Genomic DNA, 26369 nt, shown 5'->3' on the forward strand with positions numbered 1-26369 from the left:
TATATATATATATATATATATATATATATATATATATATATATATATATATATATATATATATATATATATATATATACATAAAATAAAAGTAGGTTATATTACTCTTACCTACCCACCCAATGTTACCAAAAGTAATTTATCCAGGTAAAATACTAGACAGATAGTGGTATAAAATAATACATTTCAAATATTCTCATTACTGTAATTGAATACTTTTTCAAAGCAACTGCATTTATAAAAAACAAAAAAACAAAAAACAAAAAAACCCAAAACACTAACACTGCAATATTTCCTCATTTCATTCACTAATAACTCTTTAAGTTCATATTCTATAATTGTACTAATAACTTTTTAAATTCATATTCTCTAATTGGACTAGTTCTACCTAGTGAATCAAACCAAATTCTGCTGATGTCACAAGTCCCTCCCACTCTCAGCATCACCCTCCTAATGATCACTAACTGCTCTAATATGTTCCACGTTCCTTGTTTAGCTCTCCCTTTAAATAGTCCTCCATTTCCCCAGTTTACTCTACTTTGCTCACCTTCAATGCCCTGTTATGTGGACTGTTTACTATTCATGCCTGCAATTGCATCCATCCTCATCCATGTACAATAACTAAAATTGTGACACAGCTTCCTGTGTTGCCTGGGTGCACATTATCTGCTTGCTCTCTGCTTTTAGCATGCTATGTATGCACTTTTTACAAATATACTTTTAATTTTAAACTTGAATGTCTGAGAGTTTAGTCTACTGAAGCTAAGATTTCATGTGACTAAAAATATCATCATTTAATGATTTCATCTTAAAATAATTTTGAAACCTTAAAAACTAGTTTTAAACTTTATTTTATTTTTCCATTTGTTAGATAAAGGAGCAGTGTGAAAGACAGCAGTAAAGGAATATACACCAAACCAATTCATGGTGTATAATGTGGCCACAAATGATTTTTTTTTAAATTAACTTAGAATGGGCCCTTCTCTCTTCCGACAGAACTGCCATGTTGTACCGCTATATTTCTACATTAGCCCAGAAAAGACAAACCAAACATTGGCTCTGTATGCCTTTTGCATTTTTACATTGAAGCAGTGCAGTTCGATTGTGGTGGTGCTATAGCACAAACTGGATGAAATAGAAAGAAAAAGAAGAAGTGGTTGCTGTCGGTGGTTAAACATTTGTGTTGTGAGAAGTTTGAGAACCCACATTTTAGACAAATGAAGACTCATACTTCTTAGCACAAGAAAAGTCAAGGTAGAGTGAATACTTGTCATCAAGTGAAAACATGAACAAAGCTAAATAAAATCAGGACAGACAATGGAAGAAAACAGGAATAAAAACTGGTGTTGCATTTCGCTAAAAAGTTACAAAATTGCCTGTTTTCTGCTGAACAGGTAATTTAATGTACCAATCTAAATTAAATTTATTGCTGTAGTTAGAACTTGGCCAAAGTAACCTTTTTTTTCCTGTGTCAGTGTAAATACTTAATTGCTACCAGGATTGTAATTTTTATTCATATGCCAAAGCTAAAATTTCTCTTTTGTAGCTATTTGTACCAAAAAACTGGTTACATTTCCGAGATCAGTCTAGAGCTGCTGAAAGTTATTGCCAGTAAGAATGAAATACAGTCATACAGTCTGGAGACAGAGAAGAAAATCTGGAATACATAGTTGTCACGGTATACTCCCCTTCCCACTGATCACATAGTACGGCCCACTACGTGCAGTGGGAGTCTACTGTTGTCTGTGTTCAATGTGACTGCCTTTTTGTTGCCACACCCCCTTGTTAACACACCTGCACCTTGTTCTTTGCTTCATCTATGTATTTAAACCCCTGTGTGTTGTACCATGGTGTTGGTCAGGTTCAGGTTCAAGTTAGTTGTTAGCACATAAATTAGTTCTTGTACCCGTTGTTTATCATTCGTATCACGCCACACTGGTTGACATATGTGCATGTCATATTGTTTATTGTTCTAGTCTTATATAAATAAATGTATGTTTACGTCAAGAGAGGTCTGTGCATCCTGCTCCTTGCCCTGTGGCACTCGGGCCATCACAATAGTAAGAACCAGGACAAAATGAAACCAACTAACCCTAACACAACCCATCTCCAATAATAACTGACAATAGGAACCCGAGGGGTACAAATTGTTATGATAGAGTCTAGGTTAGTCTGTAACCTCAAGTGTAGAATGATGGATAGGTAAATGTTAAATAATTAAACTGTGGGAAAAGGTAGTGAATGGAATAACAAATGTGAACAGAATGGAATAATAAAGAGGTATATTAAATGGTAAATGTAAATGGGTATATTAAACACAGATGGAATAATGAATAGAATAATGAATGGCTATATTGTAATGAATGGCTGTATTTAATGAATGGATATATTGTAATGAATGGGTATATTGTAATGAATGGCTGTATTTAATGAATGGATATATTGTAATGAATGGGTATATTGTAATGAATGGCTGTATTTAATGAATGGGTATATTGTAATGAATGGGTATATTGTAATGAATGGCTGTATTTAATGAATGAATATATTGTAATGAATGGGTATGTTGTAAGCTACACAGGGGACAAACAAGCACACAAGAAAGACATTGGGATGTTCGCTGCTAAAACAGAAACAAATAATAACAACAAAAAATCCCACTAACTGTACAAGAGGAGAATTTCACTAACCTGGTGCAAAAAAAAAAAAAAGGGGGGGGGGGGGGGGGGACACATTCACTTACCTAAAAAACATAAACAAACAAAACACAACAGAAACAGTGACTAACCCTGCATCTGAAATGACATTTACATTCCTGGTTTTGAGCGACTACGCTGAACTGGCCTAAGAACTTATGGCCATTTCTGTTACAGTGTAAACTAAGAATAAAAGCACAAGAGGTATGCTTATCACTCTCTCTAAACCCACAACACATACAGCAGAGCATAACAAAATACACAGAATAATTGAACAGAAATAAGAAATTCCTGACTTCAGTCAAGGGCATGAAATGACAAAACATGAGACACAAACCAAAACAAATCATGTGGTGACATACCATGTGAAAAGAATGGAACAAAAACAAATAAAACAAGCACATGGAGCTCAGCACCACAGCAACGGCAATGCAGTAAAGTTTATAAAAGCTTATAAAAGCTGCTACCACAATGCACAACAACTCTCTCATCCCTCCTCTTCAGTTTATTGTTATCATTGTTATCATGTAATTAGTAGAAAAAGTAACATTAATCTTAGATGTACCTTTATTATTGTATGTATGTTCAGATAGCTCACTGCAGTTCTATAAACTATGGATAGGCAATAATAATAATAATAATAATAATAATAATAATAATAATAATAATGCTCTGTTGTGTAAGGAGAGACAAAATGTAAGTGCATTTTGGCAATGAAGTTATCACTCCTGCTGGTTATTCTAGACATATAAATCAGAAATTATATAAAACTTTCCATGCAAAAATAGACTGCAATGCTTTACTGGTAGAGCTATATACCAATTGATTATCCTGAAAGACCAAGCAAGGAATAAGAAATCATGCAACGGCCAAGGCTAATCCATTTAGAGACATCCTTGAATTGGCCTTTGTTGAAAATGGAATCATGAAATCATTTTGAATATGTGGAAAACTCTAAAAATTAACTTTTAAAATAAGCCAGTTAATATTCTATATGGTTATCATAGGTGTTTCGTGTTTGTCTCTGATCAAGCAGTACCTGAATGTGCTGAAAGCTTCCAATTTTGGAAAATCCAAACAGCACTTGTATCAGTCATCAGTCTTGCAAGCAGATAAGCTCAATGTCTTCAATATTTTTGAAAACACAAATACCGGTACTAATGGTGTTCTCTGTGAGCATTCTTTCTATGTGATAGATGTTTTACCTTCTGATTTGATAAAACTAACAAATTTAATGAAGCTTTTTAAGAAAAAGTCTCTCTGCCACCCCCACCCTCACCCCACACACACACCACAGAACACACACACACACAAACAAACAAACAAACAAATACAAAAACACACACTTTGTGCTCAGTAAACAATAGATGCAGGACTGTGGTCTGATGTGATTTTTACTGCCATGAAGGTATCCATGGAAACAAACATTCACTTGGAAATGGTTAATATAGTATTACGATTAAACACAGACATCAAACTCCCACATCCCATAACATTTACTTCCCACTGATAGCCCTTAACCCCATAAAATGTACTTCCCACTGATTAATCCTTAATACTTATTGCCAATACACAGTACAGTTTCCTAAATCATGCCTATGCTCATTATATTTCCAGATCCTACAGCCAACCATTCCATCTCTCATTCATATGCACACAAAAAAAGACAACCATAAGGATTACAGAAAAAAGTGACAAAAAACTGATGCCTGATAATACATTATTGTGAAACTATCTGGAACATCAACAACAAGTAGACTAGCAGTACAATCACAACACCTTGAAGTTAAGCAATGTTTTACAGATTCAAATGTGTTAAGTCCTTCTTCAGTAATACCTAGTTCTAAAACCGTGTCCATGGTTCAACTGATCAATATAAGATATTGAGTAAAATATTGTAATGCTTATTTCTTGAGCACAAAATTAATCTATTCTAGTTTACATTATATTAACATTATGTGACTTTTGGTTTCACCTGAAAGAGAGGTAATGAACCTGACAACATATCTGTTATACTAGTAAATACAGCACTGCTATAGGAAATTATGGACTATCTGCCAACTATGCTATGTTTTGCCTGTAAGTAGTGTACATTAGTTGTTCACAACTTTTATAGAGCACTATGCTAACAACTATAGTGGACTATATAGGGCATCTGAAATGCCTACTGAATGTCTGATACACTAAATAGAACACTAAACAGTAATAGGGTGTGAATTCTGACATAGTTTGGTATTGGTGACATCATGTCTCTGGGTAAGTAAATACTTTGATGTCAAAATGATTAACTATGAACGGTATTCTTTTCCATGGTAACCAGTGGGATTCACAGTGAATAAAAATCTCCACATCTGCTTCAGAACAGTGCACAGCTCGTCATGTTTGCATTTCACATCACGCAGTATTGCTTTATATTGTGGTATCACATGAACCAGTCTTAGTTAGCTGGCTAACATTTAGGCCACTATATGAAAAACACTAAGATCTTCTTTATAAAAGTTGCTAATGTTAGCATAGAAGAAGTGAACGTCCACATTACCTTGAAAGTTATTACCTTGACACAAAGACACACAGTCCACATTGCCTTAAAGTTAATTTTGACATTACCTTCCAGGAAAGTGGAAGTTAGTTTCTTTCAAGTTTGTGACATGTTCCTAGCTATGTTCTTGAGCATGCTTCATTCAGGTTGTGAGTTTTAAACCAACAAATATATGTCGCTCATAGAAACTGCCTTATTTTATGATATGAGATGATATAATTTATTTGTGGTCAGTTAGGTTTTTTATATTATTCAGGTAGATGCTGATGGCTGACAAATAAAACTAAGGGGCTGAGAGCGTCAGCCCCTCAAATGCCTGTGTACATTCCTGTGTAAAGGTTTTATACCTGCTAACTGCCTGTAGCCTGGTGAAATAAAGTTTTTGATAAATAAACTCTGTGACATGGTGAGGCAAAGCAGGATGTTTGGGACGAGTCGTATCGAACACAATGAAACATTTTATTGTAACACAAAACAAAGACGAACGCATGGCTAGCAAGCTAACCAGGTTAAACATTGACAGCATCATATGCAAACACAAGGCTTGTATACATGTACACTAACGATACGCAATGAGGAGCAGGTGTGAAACACAGGGAGGGCGTGACCATACAGAGGAACGCATGCACCCACACACACACACACACACACACACACACACACACACACACACACAGAGGGAGACATTTGGAGGGAGGGGCCGTATCGTGACACTCTCCTAATGTAATTATGTAATTTATTTTGCTAAAATTCAAAATGTATAAATATATTCAGAACACATTTCAGAATAGATTTAGAATACATATTGAAAAGGCACACTTGAAACAGCTGTGGTGTATGGCCATTTGTTGAGGCCATTTGTTGGTGTTATGGGTTGACAGTTGTAATTTGTAATTTGTAAGGTGCTTCTGGATGGTAAATCTGTTAACTTTGCAAAGAATAACTTTTGAAACTTTTCAAACCACCTATTTGAACAGGACACATATATAGTGATATCTTTCATGGCTCTCTATTGCCATTGTTAATCTAAATTTTTCAGTGACTTAATTATTTACCTGTATTATCTAGCTAATAGAACAACAGTTAAAGCTAACAAGAAGCAAATAAATAATATTGGTAGCTACTGCTAGCTAGTTTATTCCAAAATGTCAGATCTTTTTAAAATGATCATTTGTCCATTTATATTGCAATTTTAGTCAGGGGGGGGGGGGGGGGGCTTTCATTTTAGTAAATTAGCAAAACCTTTCAATATTATGAAAATTTAAATATTTTGAAATCATCTTTCTTCCAATGTCTCAATGCCTAAGTCTTGTAAGTTTTATTGTTCATATAAGGCTTAACAGATAGCTTATATTATGTTATATCTACCCTTGGTTGTTGTAGCTCAGTAACAACAAGTCTTTTGGTGTCCATATTGTCCATACAGTGATCCACCAACTTTCAGTCTACATCACAAGCATTCTGAGATGTGTTACTTGTCCATTTAATGCTTCTCTCACAAAACCGATATGATCCTGTTTCATCAATGTTTCAATCCACATTAACATGTCACATCTATTACTATATGATATCATTCATCCTTACTAGATTTTATTGTTTTTATTGAGTCTTTTTCCCATTTATTAACCTGCGCAGCATAACGATCTTTTCACGATAGCTGAGTAAGTTGTATCCCACTGCCACTGTAGCACTTACTTGTACTGTCATGATAGGTAATCAAGAAACCAACTGGTCAAATATATTGGTCAACAATGATTCTAGCCATAACAAAGAGTAGGCACAATACTGTTCACCATGCCTTAAGATGAGCTCTAACAAGGTTGTCAAACACTGGCTGTTTCATCTCTCTCTGTTTCATTATTTCTTATGTTCCAAGAAACTGTACTGCATTGTCCTCTCCTGATGATTTTCTCTCTACATATTTCCATCTATGAGCTACTTGAACGGGTAGCATCTCTCAGGTTCAGGCAGGTTCCCTCTGGTCGTTCTTCTCCATGGCTTACCCCTGAGTTACGTACCCTGAAAAGCAAAGGTTGGCACCTTGAGCGCCTCTATAAGAGAATTGGTCTCACTGTTCATCAAGTAGCCTATTCTGACCATATGCTTAATTATAGGTCAGCTCTAAATACTGCGCGCTCACACTTCATTTCCTCTGCTATCAATGGTCCCAGACATAAGACCAAAACTCTCTTTTCCACTATTAATAAGATCCTTCAGCCTCCATCTTCCTCTCCATCTGGTACTGTTGAACAATTTGAAGGTTTTCTTAGATTCTTTAATGAAAAAATTGCCTAAATTAACCAGTTTTTACCCTCTGCTCTCCCTACATCTGATTATGGGGAGACCCTTCTCATCCCTGCTGCTAAACAATCCTCTGCCTTCTCTCACACCCAACCTTCCCTAATCTCTGAGATTATAACAAAATCTAATTCCTCTACCTGCCAATTTGATCCTGCCCCTACTACTCTTCTTAAGAAGTGTTGTTCTGCTATTTCTGCTCCCATCTGTCATCTCATTAATGCATCCCTTACCTTAGGTTGTGTTCCTTCAGCTCTCAAAACCTCATCTATCATTCCCATTCTTAAAAAAACTGGACTAAATGCTGCACTTTTGATAATTACTGGCCCATTTCCAATTTCCCTTTGCTGGCCAAGGTATTAGAAAAAGTCATAGCTTCTCAACTGCAGTCTTTCTTAAATACATAGGCTCTCTTTGAACCCTTTCAATCTGGTTTCCGTCCCATGCACAGCACTGAGACAGCCCTCTTACATGTTCTAAATGATCTTCCTCTCTCTTCTGATTCTGATGTCCTAAGTATTCTCCTCCTTCTATATATAAGTGTCACATTTGACACAATTAACTATAACATACTCTTTTCCCACCTCTCAATCATTGGCATTACTAACATGGTTCTTGAATGGTTCTCATCCTATATTTCAAATAGAACACATTATTTTGTTTCAGGTAAATACAAATCGCACACTGCTACTATCTTGATCAGTTCCTCATCCACGATTAGGAACCTTGGCATACTCTTTGACTCCTCTCTCTCTTTTGAACCCCATGTCAAATCCCTGGTCAAAAATGCCTTTTTTCACCTCTATAATATTACTAGGCTTAGGCCCATGCTTTCCAAACATGACGCTGAGACCTTGGTTCACACCTTGATCACCTCCCTTCTTGATTACTGTAACTCTCTCTTCATTGGCATCCCTAACAAAACCATCTACTCATTTCAATATGTCCAAAACTCAGCCACAAGAATCCTCCTTTATATAAGTAAATTAGTTCAGATCACTCCTAGTCTACATCAGCTACACTGGTTCCCCATCCCTGAACACATTCAGTTCAAAATCCTCCTCCTTACATACAAAGCTCTGCACGGTCTGTCACCTCCCTATCTATCTCTTATTGCCCCATCCATACACTTCAGTCCTCTAATGCAGGTCTTCTCTCCATCCCCATGTTTAGACTGGTGTCTATAGGAGGCAAATCCTTGTCATGGCCCCAAAACTATGGAACACTTTACACTGCAAATTACACTGCAAATTACACTGCAAATCTCTCCATCTCTGCTCCACATTCTTCTCCTTCAAATCTCAACTTAAAACATATCTCTTTTCTCAACACTTTTCATAACATCTTTTCTTATCTGTATTTGTTAATTATTGTGTTGTTTCAATGGCATTGTAAAGTGACCTCGTGTCTGTGAAAGGTGCTATATAAATTGAACGTATAATAATAATAATAATAATAATATTATTATTATTATTATTATTATTATTATTATTATTATTAAAAACCTGTGGAAAAAGAAAAGACAAGACTTGTGCTCAGAGAGTTTGAAACAACTACAGTCGATGCATCAGTGTACTATTTCAGTGTACTATAGAGAGCTCAAAGAACTGATTGTGTCAAAATCTCCCAGTGACAAACTGAAATACTTCAAACTAAAAGAAAATCAAAGCTCTTTTAGTCCAAGTGTTACTACACTGGCAACGAAAACAAAGCGATAAAAGTGACAATCCTGGATCTCTAATAACACAGTATGTGCAATAATTTGATTCACTCTGCGAATCCCAAAAAATCGCAAATAACCCAGAAGCTGCAATCAAACAATTCATGCAGTCAGCCCTAAAACTACTACTGGACACTGTAAACCAATAATGTTTCACTGAGTTCATCACCTCAGCACATAAAACATCAGCATTACTGCAAAGCGCAAAGTTTGAACATTACAAACCAAAAAAAATAAATCGAAAATGAAAGGAACTACATATGGCCTAATAGACCAGTTTATTGTAGAAATACAAAAGCAAACTTAAAACGTCTGCCAGTCTTGAAGGCATTTTAGTAAGAGAGAAAACTGCACTGTTTGTGATTAAGCTGTACACTGATGGATAGCTCTACCGTGACAGTTCTACCACCTGACTTTAGACACAATAGTTTATACACCAAAATAAAAGCAGTGCTTTAAATTTACATCATGCTGTCATCTAGTAAAACAAACAGCACATTTACTCCTGACGTTACAGTTGCTTCTTATCTATCTTTGTTTTTTTCTTTCCTTCCCTTTTTCTCTCTGTCAGACTCTTCTTTCGTGTTTAAGAGTTGTTTGTCTTTGTGTCTGTCTAACTGTTAAAGTTAACTTGATAAGTTTGTGTAAAAGGAAATTTGTATGCTAATATAATGGGGATGATTACGGTGAAGTTGCTTCTATCCAAACTGTTATCCACTATCAGTAGTGTTGATACCCTACACACACTATGATTTTTTCAATGAATTGTTTTCATTCATATTCTCTAAATATTCTTAAAATGTACACTTCAATGTACATAAATCACATAGCTGTTAATTGACATTACGCTATATCAATGATCTCACTTAATGCAGCACTAGGTAATCCATATAAAATTGTAATATTTGCTAAAACTGTTACAATGTAAAAGGCTGACAGTAGTACATGAGACAAATAATCTATGAAAAAATCAGGCTGTCTACAGCTAGTCCTCCTGATGGCATTTACAAGGATCCACTGTGCTGGAATCAAAACAGTAGGAGTGTCTGAAGGAGTGTCTATCACTGTTTGTGCATGTGCACGCTCTTATGCCCTGTCGAGCACAATCAGAAAGTGGCTTCAGGAACTTTGCAAAAACTATGGTGGATAACCATCAATAAAACAATCAACATCCCTCTTTTGCCAACAACAGTTTAGATGACAAAGTTGCACCCTAGTGGGTAGGACTTTGGGCTGACAATTGGAAACTGCAGTTGGGCTCTTGAGCAGGGCTCTTAACCCTCTCAGATCTAGGGCTGCTGCACAATGACTGACCCCAGCTTCTCCGGAACTGTGTTTTGTTACTTTATACTTGTACCAAGAAATGTAAAATAATTGAATAAGTGATTTTCTGATAGATTAATAAACAGCAACTAAAATAAGTGTAAACCTGATCAGATTACAAGCAGACATATATCTGATACAAGAAACTCACTTAACAGTGAGTTCCCATAATCCCATAATCAGAAATAAAGAACAAGTATTTTAATCAACATACAATTCTAAGAAAAGCGACCAAAAAATAATACTTATAAATAATTCCACCAATCCACAGTTCTACCAACACTGATCCTGAAGGGTGTCACAATTGGCGTAGTCTGTGTATTTAAACCCTGTGTATTTCCCTGTTACTTTGCTGGTCTTTGAAATCCATGTTTCTTTGTTCTCTGTAGTTGGATCTACTAAGACCTGTCGTGTTTGTCTGACCGTGTTTCTTAGCCTGTTTGTGTAGTTTGTGTTCCATATTGTAGCCTGTTTAGTTATTTTCCTGTTATCATGTTTTACTTTCTGTTTATTTGATCTTGTATCATCTATTCATTTTGGCTCTATGACCCTGGATTGTACTAAAGACTCTGATTGTGGATTTGCCTTTAATAAATCTCGGTCTTTTCAGCATATGCATCCACCTCGTGATCGCTCCATGTTACAAAGGGTGATATGATCAACACCACCATCGACTACTGCAACAACAATATTTTTTATTCATGATCCAAATTCTCAGATTCTTCACTTATAATTGGAGGTGATTAAAGTGGGATGAATAACTGTATTGATACAGTTTAAACAGATCTACCACCGCAGTTAATTCTTGAAAGTGGCACTCCATGGAAACATTAAAGCAATACATGAGTGATTGTGGACATGGTAATAGTTGGCAACCAAAATATGCATTAATCACAGAATATTCACATATTTCATCAACCTATTAATCATTCTTTTAACTTTCTTCTTACCAGTAGCTCAAATTATGTCTAATATTTGAGATACCAGAATTTATCCCATCATAATCAGTGATCATGCCCCTATATCACTCAGTCTAATCAAACAAATCAAAACAACAACACAAGATGAAGATTTAACACTTCTTTGCTTAAAAGTAATTTTTCACAAAGGAGCAGACATCCTTCATAAAAAATATATATATTCTCCAGTAATCTCATCTACATTGCTTTGGCAAACAGCAGAACAAGTAATGAGAGGAAAAATTGCTACTTTCTAGTGGCCTGATCAAAACAAAAGCTGATCCAACCAAGCTACACAGTTTTGTTATCTTCCTTTTACTCTTTCCTGTTCACAACTAGTTGGGGTAGCACCTTTTATACTGGTTTAATACTGCGATGTCATTTTAATGCAATACTCCACTAAGTGCAATATTCTTTGTGCTTTGTGTTCTTGTTTGTCAATTGTTTCTTGTCTTGGTTGGACTGATCAGAAGTAATATTTGTTGTATATATTGTACAATGACAATAAAGGCATTCTATTCTATTCTATTCTATTCTATTCTATTCTATTCTATTCTATTCTATAATAATTTCTTGCCACATTCCTGCAGGTAAACCCAATACTACAAACTAGGAGGACTAGGAAAACTAGGAGGACTCTTGTCCTTCTCCTGGATTGAGGATGGCTTCTCCTGGATTGAGGATGGCTTCTCCCTTGTCGTACGTATACTCTTTTTTACATAGCTCAGTTTTTATCCTATCTGTTTCTTTTGTACCACTGCTGATTCGTCCTGGCTGCTCTCCTAGTGAGAAGTTCTATGTATGTATCTACCTAATGCTGGTGCGAGATGCAGGTTATGGCAGTGTGATATAAGGGTCATCATCACATATACATTCCTCATGAAATGCAGAGAAATTGGTCCAGCTTTTATTTTATTGTGACTGATTTATTGTAATGGTCTTATAATTGGATGCTCTAAAAAAGTCATTAAATAAAATTTTACAAGATGCAGCAACCAGAGCCTTTGCAAGAGTTTGAAGGTTTTACCATGTTAGTTCAATTCTTTCAGCTCTGCACTGGCTCCCAGTTAAATTTCAAATCAACTTTAAAATACTCTTGTGGACATAAAAAGCTGTAAATGGTATGGCCCCACAGCATATGAGTGAAGTCAATGAATACTATAACTATATACCTATTGTGTATTTTGCAGGGTCCCCCGGTAATAGAGTTTTCTGGTAATCTGCTTCATGCATTCGTGCATTCACTCAGGCTTGTGACAATGATATAATGCAATGTCTTAGAAAGCCCTCAGGATAGTGCTTGTCACCCCAAATTTACTATAATTTATTCCTATATTCCTTTTTGGCTAAATTAGCATTCTAGAATTTTACCCTTTATAGTGGAGGTTCTGTAATGGGACTTTTCCATTGCAATCTGTCACATTTGCATTTTCCAAGACAGGTTCCTGCCCTCCTGTATGATGACCTGAGGTTGGACATTGAGAAAACTGATGAGCTAACTGACCAAAAGGACCAACTGACTCATTTGAACGTGTATGAGACAAAAAACTGGAGAACTGTGTCCCTGCATTGATCCAAATTCCAAATGCTTGCATCAATAAATAACATTCCCAAATCTCAAAACATGAGGAAATAGAAATGGAAATAGATAGTGTTCGCTACTTGATGCATAAAATGCCTTAAAGTAAGATATATAAAAAGGTTCTGTCAAGTTAAACTTGGTGAACTGAATTTAAACCTTCACACATGTAACTGTGGCACATAACCTTTAGAGGCTTTCCTTTTTAATTAGTTGATTTTCAAAAAATAATTGATGTTCCATAAGACAGAGGAAGTCAAAAGGGTAAAATTGATCTGATGGAGCTTATATTAGAGGCTGAGTGTTGGAAGTCACGGGAGTTGTTTGTGGTCAACTTAATAAGCCAAAAGTACAGGCTATCAAAGCCAAGCCAAAATTATATGACCAAAAAGCACTTGAAATCATGAACTACTTTGGAAAGCTTATTTTTATCAAGCAGCTTAGGGAAGCTCATCCAAGCCAAAATTGACTGTTATTGAACAGTAGTTCATGGTGTAGAATGGAAGGACATAAAAGGAGCTGTAGCCAAGGAGCCCATGCTGACACGTTTACAAGCAGATATGGCTTACCAAGGCCTCAATGTTACTGAACCAGTATTGTTACACAGCATGATGATTAAGCGTTAATATTTATGGATAGAAAATAAGTGCCTGGGACATCTCATAAAAATTTCCTTGCTTATTGTTCTGGATCTGGAGCCTCGTAGGATCTTAGCCTTGTTCTCCACCAGTCTCTATGACTCCTCTTATTTGGACTTGGGGTGTCCAAATATATGGCTTGCATGTGCAAATGTATATGATCCCTGCTGCATTGTTTTGTCTTTCAGTGTATGCTTTTCCTGCCAGCATTTTGCATGCTGGGCCCAGAGTGAACATGCCTGCAGAGCCAGGGACACACCTCCAGTGCCTGCCCTTCCAGCAGGTGCTGTGTTAGTGCGCCTGTTGTGTTTGTTTGCGGGCACGCTTCCTTGTTTCTGTGTGAACCCACTCTCTATTTGGGTGCGGTATGTTGTCTTTCTCGGTTGGGTCCCACTGAGGCTGCCACTGCTGCCAATCGGCGCAGGCTGCTGTTGCCACTGGTCTCCACTGCACTTCCTGTCCGGTTGAGGATGTAGCTGCAACTGTTAGCCGCATTGCTTCTGGCTCCTATGAGGCTGCTGTGGATCGTCAGCCTGGTCAGACCCATCAAGGAGCAACACCGTACTGCCCTGGGAGAGGCACAGACTTCTCCTTTCCCCCTCACATGTTGAGAGATCTCCCTTGATGTTGGCTCCTAGCCCTTGTGTTGGGTGGGCACCAGACATTGCAGTGTTGTCTTAAGTGTATAAATGTACACGGTGGCCTGGGGTTCACTGTCCTGAAAGCAGACACGTCGTGAGCCGTGCCCTTGGGGAGGTGGGGATGTATTGTCATGGTATGCTCCCTTTCCCACTGATCATGTTGTACAGCCCACCACATGCACTGTATTTTTTTGTTGACTGTATTCATTGTGACTTGTGTCTTGTTTGTAACCACACACCCCTTGTTAGCACACACCTGCACTAAGTCCTTGTTTCAGTATGTATTTAAACCCCTCTATTTGTGTAGTTTGATGTCGGTCATTGTTCATGTGCATGTTCATATTAGGTGTTATATGTATCATGTTTGATGTTCATGTTAGCTGTTACGCGTTCATTGTATTCACGCTACACTGGTTATACGTGAGTGCCATATTGTCTGTTGTTCTTGTCTAGTGTGAATAAATGTCTGTCTGAGTCGAGAGGTCTGCGCATCCTGCTCCTTGCCCTGCGGCACTTGGGCCAACACAGATACTGGTTGTTAGCCATTGACTATCTATTAAATAATAGAAATGGATCTGCTATCTGTAATTTCAGCACAAAGAAAAATAGTTCATTTGAAATACTTTTTCACCAGACATGGCATTCCTTCAGTGGTGGTTACAGTCACTGATCCTCAATTAACCTGTGGCGCAATGGTGATAAATAGTAAAGGCAGTACTTTCTAAAACATGAGGAACCCCCGAACAGAGAAAGATCAGGATTGATCAGGATCAGGAAAGACCAGTCAGGATTGACGCCATGGCTTGCAATGCACAAAGCTTCAGGAACTGTCAGTCATTTTCTTTTCTGTTTTACTGTAGCTTTGATGTGATCACAGCAGACTGTCAGGCCTTCAGAGTGGCTCAAATTTTAGCCTGGATTTAGATCTATGGATGTTCGGTATCAGAGGCATTAGGGGAGCATGACAGAGTTTTGGAAATTGAAAACATTGGTCAGACAAAAACTGTTTCATGTGTGGGCATTTTTATGTATATTTGTTAATTGTGATTCTCGTTTAAAAGTTAATTTTGAACCATTACAAGGCATAGTGTTGAGTTAAAAGGAAGATTTGTGGCAGCTTATGACACAGCAGCAGCGGTGAAATGGGCAGAAGCAAATTAATACAGGACTATATCTCCAGTAATACTGGACTCTAATTTGAGTAATACAAGACTCTAACTCCAGCCCCAGAAATAAAGTCTAGCTTTGCTCTTGCATAAACATTGCCAACACTTCTTCTGAAGTATCTTTTTAATGCGTTTTTTAATTAATTAATTTATTTTTATCAGAGCTTGAGGATCCAACAAAAAAAGCTTTTACTGTACAAATGTTCTGAAAAATTAAAACCCAGACCAATGGTGCAGTGGTTAATGTTAGTTGTAACAAGCAAAATATGTACTCTGTCAGCTAGTTTGCTTAGTATCTATATAACTCTACTATTTAAAATAGTCAAGAACGGTCAGAATAACCAGCACAAATCAGTAGCAATTAGAAAATGGACTATGAGGTTGTGTGCTGCTTTGTGTGCACAACTTTATGTGAACATGAAACACAGCTTCATGTGTTGTAGTCCATACACATTTCACTAAAAGTCAACGTTGTGGGTTGAATTCATGACAAATAAATCAATCCATCAGCTTTGTTAATAAACATACACAGAGTGTGGCATTCACTTCATATTTGCCTGTGCTTTGGCCAGTAAGCTTAGATTAAAGGAGCAAAAGGTCATTTTTACCAGCAAAAAGTCACAAACAATATTTATGAAAGTGATTATTTATTATTTTAACATTTATTATTTTTTCTACGATGTGCACCTCACCTGAAATGAAGAATCAAATTGCTTTGTAGTCCTCAAATGAACCAGTTTATGCTCTATAGAGCAGGTCCCACACAGGGAAACAGTCATGTTTAAAATTAGATTTAGCAGAGAATCTTTTAAACATGCAGCCTCTAGGTGACAGTATAATGGCTGTTTCCCAATATGAAGAAGAATCATTAGAAAAATAACTAGCTCTTTTAACATTACTCCTTTAACATTGCTCCTTTAACAGTCATTATATAATTTCATCCATTGTGTCTAAAATACCAGCCAGTATTACACCATATAAATACAGCCAAAATAACCCAAAAAGACATGATTTACCTATATATAACCTACCTGCAAATTAAAAGTGACTATGTGGCATTGAATATAATTTCATTTTCAACTTTCAAGCTGCACTAAATAGACATAGGCCATTGCCTGTGAATTTCTAACAACTGTTGGAAGGCTTGTGATTGTTTATAATGTGACATATGATATAATTTTGTGGTTTCTGAAGACCATGGTTTCGGTGTATGGAATGCATGGAGGGATCTTCTTTTTTTATGTACTTTCAAAACAAAGAACATTAAATTTTTTCTCAGCGTATTCCAAATTTGTAAAGTTCATTAAAAGATTAGATTCATGTGTCATTTTACAGTGTAATAACCCATATATAATATTACAGTGTAATATCCCATATGTCATCTTACAGTGCAATATCCCATGTAATATGTAATATGTAATCTTAGTGTAATATCCCCTGTGTAATCTTACAGTTTAATATCCTATATGTAACACCCATTGTATGTTTCACATGTATGTTTCATACATGTGCTCATCAATCGCTATTTCATCCTGATTTGAGAAATGTATAAATTAATTTACAATTAACACAACACTCACCTTGTTAATTTGCAGTGCTCAAATAAATAAATGAATTGTGTTAGATCCACTGCCCAAATAAATAAATGAATGGTGTTAGATTCACTGCTCAAATGAATAAATGAATTGTGTTAGATCCACTGCCCAAATGAATAAATGAATGGTGTTAGATTCTCTGCCCAAATGAATAAATGAATGGTGTTAGATTCACAGCCCAAATGAATAAATGAATGGTGTTAGATTCACTGCTAAATTAATAAACGAATGATGTTAGATTCACTGCACAAAAAATAAATGAATGGTCTTAGATTCCTTGCCTAAATGAATAAATGAATGATGTTAGATTCACTGCCCAAATGAAAAAAAAAAGAAAGAAAAAAAAGAATGGTGTTAGATTCATTGGCACTTTGGGAAACTGACTGAAAGTAAACTATTTTCTACTACCATGAAACACATACAAAAAAAAGTAAATGACCCACAATTCAACTGTGAACTGTAAAATTAATTATCGGTCTAAAATGTATTCTTCCCCCCTTCTTTCTCTTTCTCTCTCTCTCTCTCTCTCTCTCTCTCTCTCTCTCTCTCTCTCTCTCTCTCTCTCTCTCTCTCTCTCTCACACACACACACACACACACACACAAGATGGTGGTTTAGCTAGGCCTATAGGTAAAGGTTTCTCCAATACGACCTATAATGTACTTGTTGAATACCGAGTCAGATAGACAGACAGACAGATAAATGTAACAAAACGTATCTTAAACCCGAAGCCTTTTTCCAAATATCAAGATTAAATTGAGGCTGTTACAAACCTGACAAACAACCATTTATGTTACATATAAGCTACGTAAACATACATAGTAGTCAAATCCACCTCTTAATTTATGCGCACATTAGAACAAGCACACGGCGATGTGAAGGTATACACACACAGTGTAACCCCTCATTTCCTCATATGTCCAAACGCCTCTTTAACGAGCGATGTGAAAAATAATTCATTTAAAGAGTAGCATAATTTAATGTAAAGCTCATTGACTAGTTTCGCCCATTGAGAATTATCCGTCGTTGCTTCTTTATCATGTATGCGCATTCGCAGAAAAGCTATTATTGCTGCCAACGAATCATTAACACTGTTAGAAAAAAAATAATTAACGTAGAAAATATGGAAGCGTTGAAACGGATCTTGAGGGAGGAAAAGCATAAATGCGCGCTTACCTTTCAGACTGATGGAGACGGCGAGAATGAGCGCACTGGCTCTTGCAACATCATTAATATTCACATCACAGCACTAACGGAGCCGCGCGGAGGAAGAAAAGGTAGCGTGAGACGCTGCAGTCTCCGCAGAATGAACAGAGGCCTTCCACCACTCCGCCCGTGCTATTGAGCCCGCCTCTCTCAGCTCAGATGCAGGATGAGGAAGAGGAGTGTGTGTGTGTGTGTGTGTGTGTGTGTGTGTGTGTGTGTGTGTGTGTGTGTGTGTGTGTGTGTGTGTGTATCTCTGTTCATGACGTGTAAGGTGTTGTATTTTGTGGTTTTCTTTGGCGCATCTACGGCGTGCTCTAGGTAGCAACTGTGCGTGGCTGATCGGTAACCTAGACAACAGAGCAACGTAGCGTTATCAGTACTGTGGCTGCACCGGAGGATGTATTTTCAGCAGCTCGTCTTCATTATACGTTTTCTGATAATAGTTTCTGCCTACCGACCTAAACATGTATCGTTTGTCATTATATCCTCAGTTCATTACATCCTCAATTCTCTATAATTCCATTCTATGGAATTATATTGTCAATAGATTTAGGAAAGGGTACCAAGTATTTAATACTAGCCATTTTAGCACATCCAACAAGAATAGTAACCAGAGTACAATTAGGATCAACAATTAGGATCTCCTTAGTCATATATAGTCAAACTACACAAACTACGCACTATTGGAATTAGTCACTCTCAAGTTCCTATGTAGGGTATTTTTTAAACCAAGCTTACAGTCCAGTGGAGTGAAATAAGCCTACTAATAACTGGATGAAAATGTTGTTCATTCATGCTTGCTGTATTCAAGAGAGTTTAGTGCTACTGGTGTCTTCTGTGCTTTACTGCTTTGCACATTTGTTTTTCCATCTAACTGCAGTCCATTCAATAATTGCATTGCATTTCTGACTCTAACAGTCAAAGTCAAATTTATTTATATAGCGCTTTTTACAACAGATGTTGTCACAAAGCAGCTTTATGAATGTCTGAGTCCAAGCCCCCAGTGAGCAAGCCAAGGGTAACAGTGGCAAGGAAAAACTCCCTAGAGCACGAGGAAGAAACCTGGAGATGGACCAAGACCCACCCTCCTCTGGCCGAAAGAATGGAGGCGTCAGGTCTTGACCCGTTTTATATGACGTTATATATTAGTATATATTTTGTAAGTCACAACTATCTTGTCTGACATCCCTATCATCAAGTGGTTCGATCCCTGGTGATGACTGGGTGTCAGTAGCGAGTCTAGAAATGTATAAATCTGGTAGCCATTGTGTGGCCAAGGCAACTTTAGGGGTCCAAGTCCATAAAGCAAAACTTATGTGTAATTTTCAAAAAACTCATTTTTTGTGATTGTTAATTGCCTTTATATTGTTAAAAGAATGCAGCAGAAAACCCATACAAATGCATATCCTTGAGTTTCAAATAAATCTCCATTGTCAGAATTAGAGTAGAGGAAGGTCAATAATAATGAGACAGATCAGAATAACATTACTGCAAGACTTAATCAGTTAATGAGACTACAAGTTGGGTCTTGAGTCTGAAGTGAGCACAAGCCTACTTTTGCATCTATAGTTGTGAATTCTAGTTTAGTCTCATTATGTGGTGGCAGAGAGAGTGGACTGGGAGGGTACATCCAGAACTCCCAGGATGCCATGTGCAAAACTGGTCAAAAATGAATGTTTAATGCTGTTTAAAAGAGTGGAAGATTTGTGTGTGTATCTGTTCACTGAACTTGGTCTGTTTCCTTTATTTTATTAGCTAGCATTTTTAGAGTATTACTCTTTTCATACATCATACAGTTCATACAGTTTCCTCAGCAATTAGTTCTGATTCTGTCATGTTCATGGGAGGTGCGATGATGTTATGGTATAATAAAAAGTAAACCTGTCTGAAGGAGAGAACCTATATGTTGCACATAGCTAAATGCAGCATTTAAAAGAAATAAGCATATTATCTTGGAACGGTTTCACTGTTTCTATAGCAACTTTCTCTGCTGGAAACAAATATAGCTAAAATACCGTGCTAGCTACCAGCCAATGTAAGAAGAATGTAACGGTACACTCCACTTCCCACTATCACATGGTAGAGCACACCACGTGAAGTGGGAGTATATTGTTGACTGTTTTCACTGTGAATGCACCTTGTTTTTTGCCATGCCCCATTGTTAGCACACACCTGCACCTTGGTATTGTGACGGGCGAGGGTTAAGCAGGATGCGAGGACGAAGCACGTCGAACACAAACATACATTTTTATTTCACACAGGAATCACACACGTCTTAACACAGACTACTTAGATCAAACCTGGACAACTTTGACGATACGAAACGAGACTTATATATGCTCATGACAATTACACACAACAAGGATCAGGTGCACAACACAAGAGGGCGTGGCAATACGAACACACACAGACACGCACACGCATGCAGACTTGTCTGTCTTCTTTGAGAGAGGTCTGTGCATCCTGCTCATTGCCCTGCGACACTTGAGCCATCACATGTATGAACATTTATGCAACGTGAATTTTTTGCTAAACTTACTTTCGCTTCGCTCTGCTGGTATCTGTATTTAATTTCATATGTTGAATAACTTTCTCTCAGATATGTGGGTGAAAATAGCTTAATCAGCCACTTACATGAAAGAAATTTTGGAATGGCACATAGGACGGCCAATCAGATTTCAAATGTGGCCAGTGTCAAGTTTACCCCAGCCTCCGTCTACACCATTGCAGAGAGTCCAAGAAATCATTTGGCCTCACTCTTGCCCATCCCCTATCCCTCAACACAGAGCAACCAATATGGGTGTCGCCTTACCAGTGAGGGCAGAGCTGGTGATTGGTGCTCTCCTCCAAGTGTGTTGGATCATCCAGGGATGTCACTCTAGTAGCAACTGAAAAATATGCAGTGCCCGACTATACGTGTATTGAAGGAAGCATGTGTTAGCCTTCACCATCTTGGCTTCGAAGTGTTGTGTAATGGGGGGAAACTTAGTTAGCTAGTGAATGGAATTGGAAACCACTAACACTGGGAGAAAACCTGGGATAAAAAGTTAAAAAAGAAAGAAATCAGGGAAACCCTGGGAGCTGAATTCTTCAACATCCCCCAGAAGGTAACAATTTACATTTCACCACTGTTACAGTGTCACTATATCGTTAATTACAATGTAGTCTCTTGACTAACAATATATAATAATGAATTGCTACTCTGTACTTATGTACTGGAAATATGTGTACTTGCATACTGTGTAATTGTTACGAACTAGATTAGCCCTAATCATTAAATCAGATCTATCTCATCTGAGTTCTAATTATTCCCACATGATCTTCATCATCCCTGAGTTCTAATTATTCCCACATGATCTTCATCATCCATAAATTCTAATTATTCCCACCTGATCATTATCATGCCTTTGCTCAACTCGCTGTCTTACATGCCACTATTTCCCTGTTATTGTTGTGATGCATACACAGTGAGTTTTGTGCCTGTTGGTTCTCCTGGTTATCGATCTTTGCTTCCCTCCTAGACTACACCCAACGTCTGATCCTTGTAAACCTCTCGGACTCTGCCTTTCTGTTTCGACTCTGGAATGGATAGACTATGACCTAGATTATGTTCTCCCTACCCCTGGACTAAGACATACTGGCCTAGTAGTTGATGCTCTTGGTTCCAGTAGCCTGCTCTGTGTTGCAAATAAACCCTTGTGTTATTGGATCCACCCCTTCCCGAGTTTTTACTATCATTACAGTAAGGAGGAATATTCAAGTGTATGATACTCAAGTACAAGTTGCATTGAGATCCTTGATTCTGTGCTCAGGAAGTGATTTACATACTTTAGCTGCTTTTATTTCCCAGCATCAAAGGCAGGCAAAGATTCCATGCCAAAGATGCTGACAGGTACATCATGTTAGGATCTATTCTGAGGTTTTACCAAAAAAAGAGATTTTGCAAAAAGATAATAAAACACCACAGGACCAATGCATGTTCAGTAACTTTTATTCATTGTGGAAGTTCTTTCTGACTGCAAAAACCAAAAATTTGTGTCAGTCTCAAAACTTTTGGCCACGACTGTATATACTCTATTCTTTAATGCAAATTGGCTTACACTCTATGAACTCAGAACTGTGTAAGACAACTGTAGATGCCAAATCTAAGCCAGTAGCAGGAGTCACCATGAAGTGCAGGATTTAGATGCCCTGTCCCCACTGCTGTTTTGGCCTGAAGCCCCTCAGTGAGATCCTCACCAAGAATCACCAAGAGTGACTATGAATACAGGCTATAGAATGGAGCAACAATCAGCCACCTTCTGTACATGGATGACTTCAAGCTGCATTACAGAAGTGAACGAGACATTGACTCACTAATCTATCTCACCAGAATATATAACAATGACAATGGAATGCAATTAAGACTGGTTAAGTGTGGTCGTATGTTTACAAAAAGAGGGAAGGTGGCTAGAACAGAGGGGATCACACTACCAGAGGGTAATATAACAGATGTTGAGGGCAGGTTCAAGTACCTTGGAATCCCACAAACAAATAGGAATAATGAAGAGGCCACAAGGAAAGCAGCTACAGTCAAATACCTACAAAGAGTGAGGCAAATCCTGCAAAGTCAGCTGAATGGGAAACCAAGATCCGAGCTATCAGCACCTATGCCCTGCCAGTCATCAGGTACCCGCTGGCATAATAACATGGCCTAAGCAGGAGATAGAAGCCATTGACATCAAGAGATTGAAACTCCTCACACACCATGGCTGAGGTCTAGTGAGCATCAAAGTCACTATCCAGTATAAATCAGCCACAATCCAGGAATACACCAAGATAATGGCCTCAAGTAACAAAGTGCTTAGTGAATACCTCAAACAGCAAAAACCCAAGGAAGATGGAAATGAGGAGGAACAGGGACCATCATGGGAGGAAAAACCCCTGCACAGTATGTACCACCAGCAGATAGTGGAAGTGGCTGATATGGAGAAGTCCTACCAATGACTGGAAAAGGATGGATTGAAAGACAACACTGAGGCACTAATCATGGCAGCACAGGACCAAGCGCTAAACACAAGATCAGTAGAGGTTGGGATCTACCACACCTGGCACATAACAACCAGCACATAATGACGGGATGCACAAAGGCAAGGGCGTACATAGAACTCCAAAACCAATTGCGTGACATAGTATACAGGAACATCTGTCCAAGTACGGGCTGGAATTTCCAAGTTCTAAGTGGGATATACCCCCTAAGGTGGTGGGAAATAACCATGCTAAGAACCTGTGGAACTTCCAAGATACAGACAGACAAGATGGCTAACCAGCCAGACAAAGTAGTGGTGGACATACAAATAGAAGAGGGCCATAGTGATAGATGTGGCAATGCAGAGTGATAGCAACATCAGGAAAAAGGAACACAAGAAGCTGGAGAAATACCAAGGGCTGAAAGAAGAGACAGAAAAGATGAGGGAGTGAGGGCAAATGTAGTTCCCGTGGTTCTGATAGCACTAGGGACTGTAACCCCCAAACTAGAAGAATGGCTCCAAGAGAGTCCAGTCCTGGGAACAGCTAAGATACTATGCAGGATTCTCAGGCTCCCAGGCCTCTGGTAGAGGACCCAGGCTTGAAGGAAAAAGACCACCTGGAGGGTGGGTGGGAAATCTTTTTTCACTTTTATAGTGAAAAAAATGGTTTTAAATAATTTTTCATTCACTTGTGTAGTGGCCAAGACCCTCTGAGATCAGTGTTTAGTTCAGCGTTTAATAGAATCATTTGGTTTCACTCAATATATGTCACGGAACGCTCGCCTCCTGCAAGTCACTGTGGAGCCTGGGCCGAGGAGGACCGAGGAGCACCACGACGACCAGAAAGAGGGCGGTCACGTGGAGCCAGCGGGATCTCAAAAGCCCCTTCCCCTCAGCGGACTCGCCAGCGAGACTGGATGGGTCTGCCCAAAGCCTCGGAGGCAAACCGCCTCAGGGACGCTCCTAGAGCGGCGGGACAGAGGAGGACCATTAGGGGAGGTAGCACATCTGGAACCGGGGAGACGTGCAACCCCGTGTGTCCGTTGAGGCTACGGACACGTCGAGGCGCCTGCGGAGACGGCAGGCGTCACGTCACAGTTCCTTATGTTTGTGTGTTGGCGCTATCGTGTGTGTTTGCGCCTTTCGTTGACAGGTGCAATGTTTTGTGGAGCGTACCGGACTGCCCCGAGAGAGGCAGGGAAGCTGCTTTTCTCCCTCTTGCCGCGAGGTCTCCCTTGCTGGCGGCACCTAGCCTTCCTGGTACTGAGTGGGCACCGGGCACTGCCGTGCTGTGTGTTGTGTTTACGTGTATATGGCGCCCGGAGGCTCGCGTTCATTGGACGGACGCGTCGGGAGCCGCGCCCCTTGGAAGGGGGTTCTGTCACGGAATGCTCGCCTCCCGCGTGTCATGTGGTTCCGCCAGCCACGTGCAGTAGGAGGACTTTCATTTGTGACCATGCCTGCACACACCTGTACTTCGTTTTGTCTGTGTGTATTTAAACTCACATCAGGATGTGCGGCGTCGTGGGTCATCGTAGCTTTAATGTCTAAATGTAACGTGTTTGTTAAATGTATCTTTGTCTATTGTGTTCGTTTAACGGCAATCGTTTCTAGTTCATGTTTATCATTTGTAATATGTGAGTGCCGCTGTCATTTATGTTATTAAATGTTCACCCCTGTCGAGGAAGTCTGTGCGTCCTGCCCTTTGCCCTGCGGCACTCGGGCCGACACGCGTTACAATATATAAGAGAATCCACACACTCTAGTGCACATGCGCTTGATTTTGTACTGACATATGGTATAGAAATGTTCAAGTTCGCTTTATTTGTCATATGTATATAAACACAATGTACAATGTATATATGGATATGTGTATGTACACAATGTACAGTTCCAGTTTACAAATGTACAGATTTAATGTCACATGGTGGTGGTGGTCCCCACAGTTAATCAGTTTCCCTGATTCAGGGCCCGACTGGCCTGTGGGAAGAAGCTCCTCTTCAGTCTCTCTCTATTGGTCTTCAGGGAGTGAAAGCACTTCCCTGACCTCAACAAAGAGAAGAGCCTATTGTTTGGATGGGTGGGGTCCTTCACAATCCTCCTGGCCTTGGTCTGGCACCACTTGTAATAGATGGTGGGCAGGTCAGGAAGTTCCGTATGAATGATGTGCTCTGCTAAATGTGCCACCCTTTGGAGTGCTTGTCCGTCCTGCTTGGTGCTGTTCCCAAACCAGACTGTGATGTTCCCCGTGAGGATGCTCTCGATAGTGCAGGTGTAGAAGTTCCGCAGTACCTTGGAGGGCAGTCTGAAGTCTCTTAGGCGTCTGAGGTGGTAAAGACGCTGACGAGCCTTCTTTGCCAGGCGAGAGCAGGACAGGTCTTGCGAGATGTGAACTCCAAGGTATTTGAAACTATCTACTCTTTCCACCGTGGTTCCATTGATCCTCACAGGTTGGTAGTGCCGCTCCTGCTTCTTGCTGCAGTCCACAATCAGCTCCTTTGTCTTGCTGACGTTTAGGAGGAGATTATTTTCCTGGCACCAGTTTTCCAGGTGTTAAATCTCCTCCAGGTAGGCCCTCTCATGTAATGAATCTGCTGTCCCGAGTGCCGATGGGCGTGGAGCAGGACGCACAGACTCCCTAGATAAGGTGAAACACTTATTAACGAAAGACACAAACAACATTGGTGGCACTCACAATATTAAAAGACATAACCTCCATAATTAACACAGCGCACTACACAATAACACTTCATAAGGACTACATACGTGTTTAACATAACAGCAGACTAACAATGAGCAACACCATACACACACTAGCAGAGATTTAAATAGACACGACATTAAACCCCGTGCAGGTGAGCTTAATCACAAAAGGCGTGGCCACAAACAAGGTGAACCCCCCTGCATGCGGCAGGCCATACCATGTGACTCGTGGGGGGGAGCGTCCCGTGACAAGAAATAGAGAACATAGTCATACTACCCCAGTCTCAGACCATCTCAG

General features: G+C 38.9%; 1 protein-coding gene across 2 annotated transcripts in view; it reads right to left on the minus strand.

Annotated features, from left to right (window-relative positions):
- ptpn5 (protein tyrosine phosphatase non-receptor type 5) overlaps positions 1 to 18485 on the minus strand; it is an 88220-nt gene extending 69735 nt beyond the window's left edge. For both annotated transcript variants that reach the window (XR_003410665.3, XM_027010494.3), the window contains exon 1: positions 18330 to 18485. The gene's annotated coding sequence lies outside the window, so the exon portion shown is untranslated. The remainder of the gene's footprint in view (positions 1 to 18329) is intronic.
- Between the last annotated feature and the right edge of the window lie 7884 nt (positions 18486 to 26369).

The sequence above is a fragment of the Electrophorus electricus genome, chromosome 23 (assembly GCF_041902795.1).
Source record: "Electrophorus electricus isolate QZ-2024a chromosome 23, ASM4190279v1, whole genome shotgun sequence".
NCBI classification, from domain to species: Eukaryota; Metazoa; Chordata; class Actinopteri; order Gymnotiformes; family Gymnotidae; genus Electrophorus; species Electrophorus electricus.